General features: G+C 38.4%; 1 non-coding gene across 1 annotated transcript; it reads left to right on the forward strand.

The window, feature by feature from the left end:
* The first annotated feature begins 4,116 nt into the window (after nt 1-4,116).
* On the forward strand, nt 4,117-4,225 carry LOC112787268 (small nucleolar RNA R71). The gene has a single exon (XR_003194690.1). It is a non-coding gene; the product is annotated as a small nucleolar RNA R71 (small nucleolar RNA).
* The last annotated feature ends 7,831 nt before the right edge of the window (nt 4,226-12,056 follow it).

Below are 12,056 nucleotides of genomic sequence, written 5' to 3' on the forward strand. Positions count from 1 at the left end.
AGATTATCAATAACATTTCTCCTTTTTCATTATTCTTTCAAGAGCCAATAATTTTAACATTCATAAACTTCATTATAAAAAATATGCACTGTTCAGGCATTCATTCAGAAAACAAAAAGTATTGCCACCACATCAAAATAATTAAACTATTTTCAAGATAGAATTCGAAATTCATGTGCTTCTTTTTCTTTTTCAGAAAACATTTTTCATTTAAGAAAGGTGAAGGATTCGTAGAACATTCATAGCTTTAAGACATAGACACTAAACACTAATGATCATGTATTGAAGACACAAACATAGTCAAAGCATAAAGCATAAAAATGAAAAACAGAAAAATAAGAACAAGGAAATTAAAGAACGGGTCCACCTTAGTGACGGCGGCTAGTTCTTCCTCTTGAAGATCCTATGGAGTGCTTGAGCTCCTCAATATCTCTTCCTTGCCTTTGTTGCTCCTCCCTCATGGCTCTTTGGTCCTCTTTGATTTTATGGAGGATAATGGAGTGCTCTTGGTGCTCCATCCTTAGTTGCTCCATGTTGGAACTCAAATATCTTAAAGAGGTGTTGAGTTGCTCCCAATAGTTGTGTGGAGGAAAATGCATCCCTTGAGGCATCTCATGGATTCTTTGATGAGGAATCTCCTCATGCTCTTATTGAGATCCATGAGTGGCCTCTCCTATTTGCTCCATCCTCTTTTTAGTAATGGGCTTGTCCTCTTCAGTGAGGATGTCTTCCTCTATGACAATTCTGGCTGAATTGCATAGGTTACAAATGAGATGAGGAAAGGCTAACCTTGCCAAAGTGGAGGGCTTGTCCGCCACCTTGTATAGTTCTAGAGGTATGATCTCATGAACTTCTACTTCTTCTCCATTCACGATACTATGGATCATGATAGCCCGGTCCACTGTAACTTCAGACCGGTTGCTAGTAGGAATGATAGAGCGTTGGATGAACTCTAACCATCCTCTAGCCATAGGCTTGAGGTCAAGCCTTCTTAGTTGAACCGGCTTGCCTTTGGAGTCTCTCTTCCATTGAGCTCCTTCCACACAGATGTCCATGAGGACTTGGTCTAACCTTTGATCAAAGTTGACCCTTCTAGTGAAAGGATGAGGATCCCTTTGCATCATTGGCAAGTTGAATGCCAACCTTACGGTTTCTGGACTGAAATCCAAGTACCCGAACTATTGTAAGCCAATTCTTTGGGTTCGGGTTCATACTTTGATCATGGTTCTTAGTGATCCATGCATTAGTATAGAACTCTTGAACCATTAAGATTCCGACTTGTTGGATGGGGTTGGTGAGAGCTTCCCAACCTCTTCTCCGAACCTCACGTCGGATCTCCGGATATTCACTCTTTTTGAGCATGAAGTGGACTTCGGGGATCGCCCTTTTCTTGGCCATAACTTCATAGAAGTGGTCTTGATGGACTTTTGAGATGAATCTCTCCATCTCTCATGACTCGGAGGTGGAAGCAACAGCCTTCCCTTTCCTCTTTCTAGAGGTTTCTCTGGCCTTAAGTGCCATTAATGGTTATGGAAAAATAAAAAAGTAGAGCTTTTTCCCACACCAAAATTAAAAGGTTTGCTCGTCCTCGAGCAAAAGAAGAAAGAAAGGAGGAGAAGAAGAAGAAATAGAGGAGATGGAGGGGTGTTTTGAATTCGGCCAAGGGGGATTGGGTTTAGGAGGGAAACGTTTTGAATTTGAATGGTGAGGTAGGTGAGGTTTGATGATGGGTTTTTGGGGAAGAGTGGATAGATGTGAGTGGTGAAGAGAATATGGGGAAGAGGGTAGGACTTGATAGGTGAAGGGTATTTGGGGAATAGGTATTAATGTGATTGGTCAAAGGTATTTGGAAAAGAGTGTTATGGAGAGGTGTGAAGAGGAGAGAGAGTGAGTTGGGGTAGGTGGGGATCCTGTGGGGTCCACAGATCCTGAGGTGTCAAGAAATTCTGCTCTCTGCACCTTTCTGGCGCTCAAATGCCTTCTGTGTGCCATTTTTGGCGTTTAACGCCATCTCTGCTACCTTTTCTGGCGTTAAATGCCAAGCTAATGCCCCTTTCTGGCGTTTAATGCCAGCCAGACACCCTTTTCTAGTGTTAAACGCCAGTCTGTCTGCCAATTCTGGCGTTTAATGGCAGCCAGACAGCCAGACACCCTTTTCTGGCATTAAACGCCAGTCTGTCTGCCAATTCTGGTATTTAACGCCTAGAATGCTGCCAGATTGGGTGTTAAACGCCCATTCTGCTATCCTTACTGGCGTTTAAACACCAGTAAGCTTGTCCTCCAGGGTGTGCTATTTTTTATTCTGTTTTTGATTCTGCTTTAATTCTGCAGCTGTTTTTGTGACTCCATATGATCATCAACCTAAAGAAAACATAAAATAACAATGAAAAAAAAGTCTATAATAAATATAATTAAATAACATTGGGTTGCCTCTCAATAAGCGTTTCTTTAATGTCAATAGCTTGACAGTGAGCTCTTAGAGAGCTTCACAGAGACTCAGAGCTTAATGGTGGCCTCCCAACACCAAACTTAGAAGTTGAGTGTGGGGGCTCTGTTTGACTCTGTATTGAGAGAAGCTTTTCATGCTTCTTCTCCATGGTTACAGAGGAAGATCCTTGAGCCTTAAACACAAGGTAGTCCTTATTCAATTGAAGGACTAACTCTCCTCCGTCCACATCAATCACAGCCCTTGCTGTGGCTAGGAAGGGTCTTCCAAGGATGATGGATTCATCCTCATCCTTCCCAGTGTCTAGGATTATGAAGTCAGCAGGGATGTAAAAGCCTTCAACCTTCACTAAGACATCCTCTACAAGTCTATTAGCCTGTTTCATTGATTTGTCTGCCATCTCTAGTGAGATTCTTGCAGCTTATACCTCAAAGATCCCTAGTTTCTCAATACAGAGAGTGGCATTAGGTTTATACCTGACCCCAGGTCACACAGAGCCTTCTCAAAGGTCATGGTGCCTATGGTACAAGATATTAAGAACTTTCTGGGATCCAGTTTCTTCTGAGGTAATTTCTGTTGAACCAAGGCATTCGATTCATTGATGAGCATTGGAGGTTCATCCTCCCAAGTCTCATTACCAAATAACTTGGCATTCAGCTTCATGATTGCTCCTAGATACCGAGCAACTTGCTCTTCAACAATATCTTCATCCTCTTCAGAGGAAGAATACTCATCAGAGCTCATGAATGGCAACATTAAGTTTAGAAGAATCACTATGGTCTCTGTATGAGCCTCAGATTTCTTTGGTTCCTCATTAGGGAACTCCTTAGTGGTCAGTAGACGTCCATTGAGGTCTTCCTCACTGGAAATCACTGCCTTTTTACTCTCTCCAGGTTTGGCCACTTTGGGTATATTGATGGCCTTGCACTCTCTCTTTGGATTCTCTTCTGTATTGCTTGGGAGAGTACTAGGAGGGATTTCAGTAACTCTTTTACTCAGCTGACCCACTTGTGCCTCCAAATTTCTGATGGAGGACCTTGTTTCAGTCATGAAATTGAGAGAGGTCTTAGATAGATCAGAGACTATGGTTGCTAAGTCAGAGAGGCTCTGCTTAGAATTCTCTGTCTGTTGCTGAGAAGATGATGGAAAAGGCTTGCTATTGCCAAACTTATTTCTCCCACAATTATTATTATTGAAGCCTTGTTGAGGCTTCTATTGATCCTTCCATGAGAAATTAGGATGATTCCTCTATGAAGGATTGTAAGTGTTTCCATAGGATTCTCCCATGTAATTCACCTCTTCCATTGCAGGATTCTCAGGGTCATAAGCTTCTCCTTCAGAGGAGGCTTCTTTAGCACTGCTAGATGCAGCTTGCATTCCAGTCAGATTCTGAGAAATCATATTGACTTGCTGAGTCAATATTTTGTTTTGAGCCAATATGGCATTCAGAGTATCAATCTCAAGAATTCCTTTATTCTGAGTCATCCCATTATTCACAGGATTTGTTTCAGAATTATACATGAATTGGTTATTTGCAACCATTTCAATGAGTTCCTGGGCTTCTGCAGGGGTTTTCTTCAGATGAAGAGATCTACCAGCAGAGTGGTCCAATGACATCTTAGACAATTCAGACAGACCATCATAGAATATACATAAGATGCTTCATTCTGAAGGCATGTCAGAAGGACACCTTCTGATTAATTTCTTGTATCTTTCCCAAGCTTCATAGAGGGATTCACCTTCCTTCTGTCTGAAAGTTTGGACTTCCACTCTAAGTTTGCTCATCTTTTGAGGTGGAAAGAATTTAGCCAAGAAGGCATTGACCAACTTTTCCTAAGAGTTTAGGCTTTCCTTAGGTTGTGAGTCCAACCATATCCTAGCTCTGTCTCTTACAGCAAAGGGGAAAAGCATAAGTCTGTAGACCTCAGGATTAACCCTATTGGTCTTAACAGTATCACAGATATGTAAGAATTCAGCTAAGAACTGATGAGGATCTTCCAATGAAAGTCCATGAAACTTGCAATTTTGCTGCATTAGAGAAACTAATTGAGGCTTAAGCTCAAAGTTGTTTGCTCCAATTGCAGGAATTGAGATGCTTCTTCCATAGAAGTCGGAAGTTGGTGTAGTAAAGTCACCAAGCATCTTCCTTGCATCTCCACCATTGTTGTTGGGTTCGGCTGCCATGTCTGCTTCTTTTTCGAAAATTTCTGTAAGGTCCTCTCCGGAGTGTTGTGCTTTAGCTTCTCTGAGCTTCCTCGTCAGAGTCCTTTCAGGTTCAGGATCAGCTTCAACAAGAATATCTTTATCCCTGTTCCTACTCATATGAAAAAGAAGAGAATAGAAAAAAAGAGGAATCTTCTATGTCACAGTATAGAGATTCTTTTATGTGAGTATAAGAATAGAAGAATAGAAGAATGAGGTAGAGAGAGAATAAGAGGAATTCGAACACAGATAAAGGGAGGGGCTTCAAATTATGAGTAGAAGAGAAGTGTTAGTAAATAATTAAATAAATAGAAAGAGATGAGAGAGAGAGTATTCGAATTTTAAAAAGAGGGAGAAGAAAAATATTTTTTTTATTTTTATTTAATTAATTAAGTAAGAATTCGAAATTTAAGAAAAGAAATAAAATAAAATTAGAATTTAAAATAATTAGTTAATTAAAAAGAATTTTGAAAAAGTGGTTAGTTTTTTTCGAAAATTAGAAGTGGAAAAGTAATTAGGTGGTTTTGAAAAAGATAAGAAATAGTAAACTTTTTAAAATTAAAACAAACAAGTCAAGTGGTTAATTGAAAAAGATTTGAAAATAAATTTTGAAAAGATAAGAAGTTAGAAAAAGATTTTGAAATTAAGTTTTGAAAAAGATATGATTGAAATTTATTTTGAAAAAGATTTGAAAAAGAAATTTAAAAAGATTTGATTTTGAAAATTAAAGTTGATGACTTGACTAACAAGAAACTAAAAAATATGATTCTAGAATTTAAAGATTGAACTTTTCTTAAGAGGAAAGTAACAAACTTGAAGTTTTTTGAATCAAAACATTAATTGTTAGTAAAGTTTTCGAAAATATGAAACAAAATTAAGAAAAAGATTTTGAAAATTTATTTAAGAAATTCGAAAATATTAAGAAGAAAAATGAAAAAGATTTTATTTTTAAAAAAGATTTGAAAAGATAAAGTTTTTAAATTGAAATTTTGACGTGACCAACAAGAAACAACTAAATTTTAAAAACTTTTGACTAAGTCAATCCTAAATTTCGAAATTTATGAGTAAAATAAGAGAAAGATATTATTTTTGATTTTTGAATTAATGAAAAAAGAGAAAAACAACAAAATGACACAAGACATAAGAATTTAAGATCAAAATAACTAATGCATGCAAGAACACTTTGAATGTCAAGATGAACACCAAGAACACTTTGAAGATCATGATGAACATGAAGAACATATTTTTGAAAATTTTTTTTAGAAAAGAAACACATGCAAGACACCAAACTTAGAACTTTTTAATAGGGGTGTTCATAAAAAAACCAAAATGTGGTTAACCGGTTAAAAAACTATAACCACATTTTGGTTAACCAGTTTAATGAAACAATTTAAAAACCATATCCATATTTTTTAGAATTGGTTAACCAAAACTAAATTAAAAAAAACCGGTTTTTAACCGGTTAACCAAAACCAAAACCAAATTAAAATCAAAACCTAATTTCAAAACCAAATTACATACTCTTTCTCTCTCTCTCTCTCTCTCTCTCTCTCTCTCTCTCTCCCCCTTCCTCTCCCTTTCTCTCTCCCTCCCTCTCCCCTTTACTCTCTCTTTCTCTCTCTCTCTCTCTCTCTCTCTCCCTCCCTTCTTTCTCTCTCTTTCTCTCTTTCTCTCCTCTTTCTCTCCCTTTTCTCTCTCCTCCTATCTCTCTTTTTCCCTACTCTCCCTCCTCTCTCTCTCTCTCTCTCTCTCTCTCTCTCTCTCTCATTTTCCTCTTTCTCCTCTTCTTCTTTTCTCTCTCCCTATCATCTCTCTCTCTCTTTCTCTCTCTATTCTCTATCCCCTTCTCTCTCTTCTTTTCCCCCTATTTCTCTCCCTTTTCCCTCTCTCCCCTTTCCTCCCCCTATCTCTCCCTTCTCTCTCTAACTCATTTTCTCTTTATCTCCTCTCTCCTTTCCTTCTCTCTTCGCTTTTCTCTCTTTCTCTCTCTCTTTCTCTCTCTCTTTCTCTTCCTTTTTCCCTCTTTCTCTCCTCCTCTCTCTCCCCTATCTCTCTCTTTCCCTATCTTCCTCTCTTTCTCTCTCTCTGCCCTCTTCCTCCTCTCTCTCCCCTCTCTCCCACCTCTCTCTCTCTCTCTCTCTCTCTCTCTCTTTCTCTCTCTCTCCACCTCGTCTTTCTTTCTCTCTCCCTTGTCTCTCTATCCTTCTCTCCCCCTCTCTCCCCTTCCCTCTTTCTCTCTCTCCCTCTCTCTTTCTCTCCTTCTCTTTCTATCTTTCGCTCCTTCTCTCCGCTCTCTCACTTCCTCTCTCTCTCTCTCCCTCTCTCTCTTTCCTTCCCCTCTTTCTCCCCCTCCGTTCTCTCTCTTCCTCTCTCCTTCCCTTTCTCTCTCTAATCATCTCTTCCCTTTTTCTATCTCTCCTCCTCCTTTCTCTCCCCTCCTCTCTCTCTTTCTCTCTCTCCCATATCTCTCTACTTTCTCCTCTCTTTTCCCTTATCTCTCTCTTTCTCTCTCTCTCTCTCTCCCCTCTCCTTCCTCTCTCTCTCCTTTACTTCCCTTCTCTTTCTCTCTCTCTCTTTTTTCTTTTCTCTTTTTCTCTCTCTCACTCATCTTTCTTTCCTTTTCTTCTTTCTCTCTCTCCTCCTCTTCCTCTCTTCATTTTCTCTCATTCTCTTCTTTCTTTTCTTACTCTCCCTTTTCTCTTTCTCTCTCAACCTTCTCTCAATCTCTATCCCTCTTCTATCTCTTTTCTCCTCTTCTCTCTAAAGCGAGAGAGAAGAGAGAGAAGAGGCGAAGATAGAGGAAGAGAAAGAAAAAAAGGAGAGAGATAAGAAGAGAGAAGAAGGATAAGAGAGAGAGAAGCAGAGAGAGAAAGAGGACAAAGAGAGAGAAAGAGAGAGGGGAGAGAGAGAGAGGATGAGGAGAGAGAAGGTGAGAGAGACAGAAAAAGAGAAGGAGAGAGAGAAAAGAGAAGAGGGGAGAGAGAAGGAGAGAGGGAGAGGAGGGGAGAGAAAAAGAGGGAGGGGGAGAGAGAGAGCATGGGGAGAGAAAGGGAGAGAAGGATAGAGAGAACGAAAGGGGAGGGGGAGAAAGAGGGGGAAGGGGAGAGAGAGATAGATAGAGAGGAGGGGGAGAGATAAAAGAGAAAGAGAGAAGGAGAGAGAAAATGGGAGAGAGAGAGAGAAAAGAAAGAGAAGAGGAGAGAGAGAGAGAGAGAAAGAGAAAAAATTATTTATAGAAAATATTGAAAAGAGATAAGAAAGAAAAAGGAACGAAAGCAATGGAAGGGACTTCATTATTTACAAATGTTACTCGTATCATTTAGAAAGAAAAAAATTAGATTAAAATAATTCAATTAAAAAAAGGTTTAAAATTTTGGGTTTTTGTATGTAAAAATATTAATTTTTGTGTAAAAATTTATTTTTACATGTAAAAACCAATTTTATGGTATAAAAACCAATTTTTTAGTATAAGACAAACCGGTTTTTTGATACAAAAACTGGTTTTTTATATAAAAACTGGTTATTTTTTTAAAAATCGGTTTTTATTTTAATAACCGGTTAAAAACCGGTTTTGAAATTCACTAACCGGTTAATAACTGGTTTCATTATATAAAACCAATTTGGTTAATTAACCAATACTATATTTTTAGTTAACCAAAAAACTGGTTTGGTTTTTTGGATTAACCAAACCATGAACACCCCTACTTTTTAATGTTTAGACACTAATAATTCGAAAATGCATATGAAAAACAAGAAAAGACACAAAACAATAAAAGTTAAAGATCAAACAAGGAAAATCATCAAGAACAACTTGAAGATCAAAGAAGAACACAATGCATGAATTTTCGAAAGTTTTAAGAAAAAATTAAAAACATGCAATTGACACCAAACTTAAAATTTGACACAAGACTCAAACAAGAAACACAAAAATTTTTTGGTTTTATGATTTTCTTAATTTTTTTGTATATTTTTCGGAATTATTTTGGAAAAAGAAAATAAAGAAATTCAAAATTTTTAATAAGAATTCCAGAATTCGTGCAATGTTAGTCTAAAGTTTCGGTCCAAAAGAATTAGCATGGCCAAATGGCCAGCCAAGCTTTAGCATAACAAATACAGACATGTCCTTTCTACAATGAAAAGTAGAAACCTCAGTCCAAAAGATTAGACATGGCTTAACAATCAGCCAGGCTTTAACATATCTCATGAAGCTCTATAATTCATTCTTAAAAATTTTTGAATTTTTCAAAAACTATAAAGAAATTTTTTTTCTTTTTTTTTTGAAAATAAAAATAAAAAGATTAAACATAAAATAAAATTACCTAATCTAAGCAACAAGATGAACCGTCAGTTGTCCAAACTCAAACAATCTCTGGCAACAGCGCCAAAAACTTGGTGCACGAAATTGTGATCACACTTTTCACAACTCCGGTACAACTAACCAGCAAGTGCACTGGGTCGTCCAAGTAATACCTTACGTGAGTAAGGGTCGATCCCACGGAGATTGTCAGCTTGAAGCAAGCTATGGTCATCCTGTAAATCTTAGTCAGGCGGATTCAATTGGTTATGAGGTTTTGATAATTAAAAGATAAATAAAACGTAAATTAAAATAAAGGTACTTATATAATTCATTGGTGGGAATTTCAGATAAGCGTGTGGAGATGCTTTGTTGCTTCTGAACCTCTGCTTTCCTATTGTCTTCATCCAACCATGCGTGCTCCCTTCCATGGCAAGCTGTATGATCCTCTCGGATGAAAAATACCAGGTACCATTTCTGCATGGCTAATCAATTGTCGGATTTCTCGTCTCGGATGAAAAATACCAGGTACAGCTACCGCACGACTAATCATCTGTCGGTTCTCACTAGCGTCGGAATATGATCTCTCTATCCTTTTGCACACTGTCACTGCACCCAACATTCGCGAGTTTGAAACTTGTCACTGTCATCCCTTCCCAGATCCTACTCGGAATACCACATACAAGATTTAGACTTTCCAGATCTCAGGAATGCTGCCAGTTGGTTATAGCTTCTACCACGAAGGTTCTAACCTCACGGACTCGGTTCGTAGATTAGAGACCCAAGAGAATATACTCCGGCTGTCGTCCAATGACTACGTTGAACATCATGTAGACCGCTTGTGGTTGTCAGGCACGTGGATCTTGGCTAAGCGAGTAACGAAGATAATGGGTGATTGTCACGGGTCACCCCTTCATTCTGACTTAACTGAATTAAGTACGAGAGTATATCTTGGAGAAAAAGTAAGGGTGAATTGAAAGAGAAACAATAGTACTTACATTAATTCATGAAGAACAGTAGAGCTCCGCACCTTAATCTATCAGGTGTAGAAACTCCACCGTAGAAAATACATAAGAGAAAAAGGTCTAGGCATGGCTGTGTGGCCAGCCTCCCAATATAACATAAGATGATCCAAGTCTAAGGACTAAACATCCAGAGATCTAAAAAATATGCGAATATAATAGTAAAAAGTGCTATTTATACTAAACTAGTTACTAGGGATTACAGAAAATAAGTAACTAAGTGCAGATAGTGCAGAAATCCACTTTTGGGGCCCACTTGGTGTGTGCTTGGGCTGAGCATTGAGCTTTACATGTGCATAACCCATTTCTAGAGTTAAACGCCAGCTTGGATGCCAGTTTGGGCGTTTAACTCCAGTTTTGGTGCCAGTTCTGGCATTTTACGCCAGAAAAGGGTCTCTAGCTAGCGTTTGAACGCCAGTTTGGGCCATCAAATCTCAGGCAAAGTATGGACTATTATATATTGCTGGAAAGCCCAAGATTTCTACTTTCCAACGCAATTGAGAGAGCGCTAATTGGGATTTTGTAGCTCCGTAAAATCCACTTTGAGTGTAGGAGGTTCAGAATCCAACAACATCTGCAGTCCTTTCTCAGCCTCTGAATAAGACTTTTGCTCAGGTCCCTCAATTTTAGCCAGAAAATACCTGAAATTACAGAAAAGTACACAAACTCATAGTAAAGTCCAAAAATGTAATTTTTTCATAAAAATAATAAAAATATAATAAAAAGTAATTAAAACATATTAAAAACTATGTAAAAACAATGCCAAAAAGGGTATAAATTATCTGCTCATCACTCAGCTTGTCCCCTCTCACTGTGAGCCTTCTTCCTGTTCCTTTTTGATCAATCTCTATATGCTCCAACGAGAGTATCTTATTAATAGTGTAATAATCATCAGTTTGTGGGTCTGTCTCCAACTGTTGGTATATTAGTTGCACTTTGTCTCCTTTAGAGAACCCTTCAGTTGGGATTCTTTTGTTTCTCCACCCTTTTGGAATCCTTTTCTTACTCTTCTTTCGTTTCTTTGGTGGCTCTTCTGTCTTTACAGCAGGCTTTGTATCAGGGTCTGTCTTCCTTATGATCAACTCCTCACTTTCTTCCTGCCTTCTCTTCTCATTCTTTACATCTTCCTTTCTCTTTTTTTCTTCTCCACTGTCCATCTCTTGCCTCACAGGTGAGTTGATGAGTGCTTCATGGAATTTTTCTTTCCAAAGCAAGTCTTCTTCTTCAACCCTCATGCAGCTTTTCTCTTCAACAGTATGCTGTATTTCCTGAAAGACATTTAGAGTAATCTTCTCATCATTTACCCTCAAAGTCATTTCTCCTTGTTCCACATCAATGATGGCCCTTGCTGTGGCCAGGAAAGGTCTTCCCAATATAATAGAGTCATTCCCCTCTTCACCTAAGTCCAAGATTACAAAATCTGCTGGAAATATTAATTTTCCTACTCTGACCAAGAGATTTTCAATCAACCCTGGTGCACGAAATTGTGATCTTCAATGGCGCCAACAACTTGGTACGCACAATTGTAATCTCAACTCTTTGTCACAACTCCGCACAACTAACCAGCAAGTACACTGGGTCGTCCAAGTAATAAACCTTACGTGAGTAAGGGTTGATCCATGGAGATTGTCGGCTTGAAGCAAGCTATGGTCATCTTGTAAATCTCAGTCAGGCGGATTCAAATGGTTATGGAGTTTAAGATAATTAAAATATGAATAAAACATAAAATAAGATAGAGATACTTATGTAATTCATTGGTGAGAATTTCAGATAAGCGTATGAAGATGCTTTGTTCCTCCTGAACTTCTGCTTTCCTATTGTCTTCATCCAATCATTCATACTCCCTTCCATGGCAAGCTTTATGTTGGGTTTCACCGTTGTCAATGGCTACCTCCCGTCCTCTCAGTGAAAATGGTCCAAATGCACTGTCACCACACGGCTAATCATCTGTCGGTTCTCGATCATGTTGGAATAAGATCCATTGATCCTTTTGCGTCTGTCACTACGCCCAACACTTTCTAGATCCTAATCGGAATACCACAGACAAGGTTTAGACTTTCTAGATCTCAGGAATGGCCGCCAATAATTCTAG

The sequence above is a fragment of the Arachis hypogaea genome, chromosome 20 (assembly GCF_003086295.3).
Source record: "Arachis hypogaea cultivar Tifrunner chromosome 20, arahy.Tifrunner.gnm2.J5K5, whole genome shotgun sequence".
Lineage (NCBI taxonomy): Eukaryota > Viridiplantae > Streptophyta > Magnoliopsida > Fabales > Fabaceae > Arachis > Arachis hypogaea.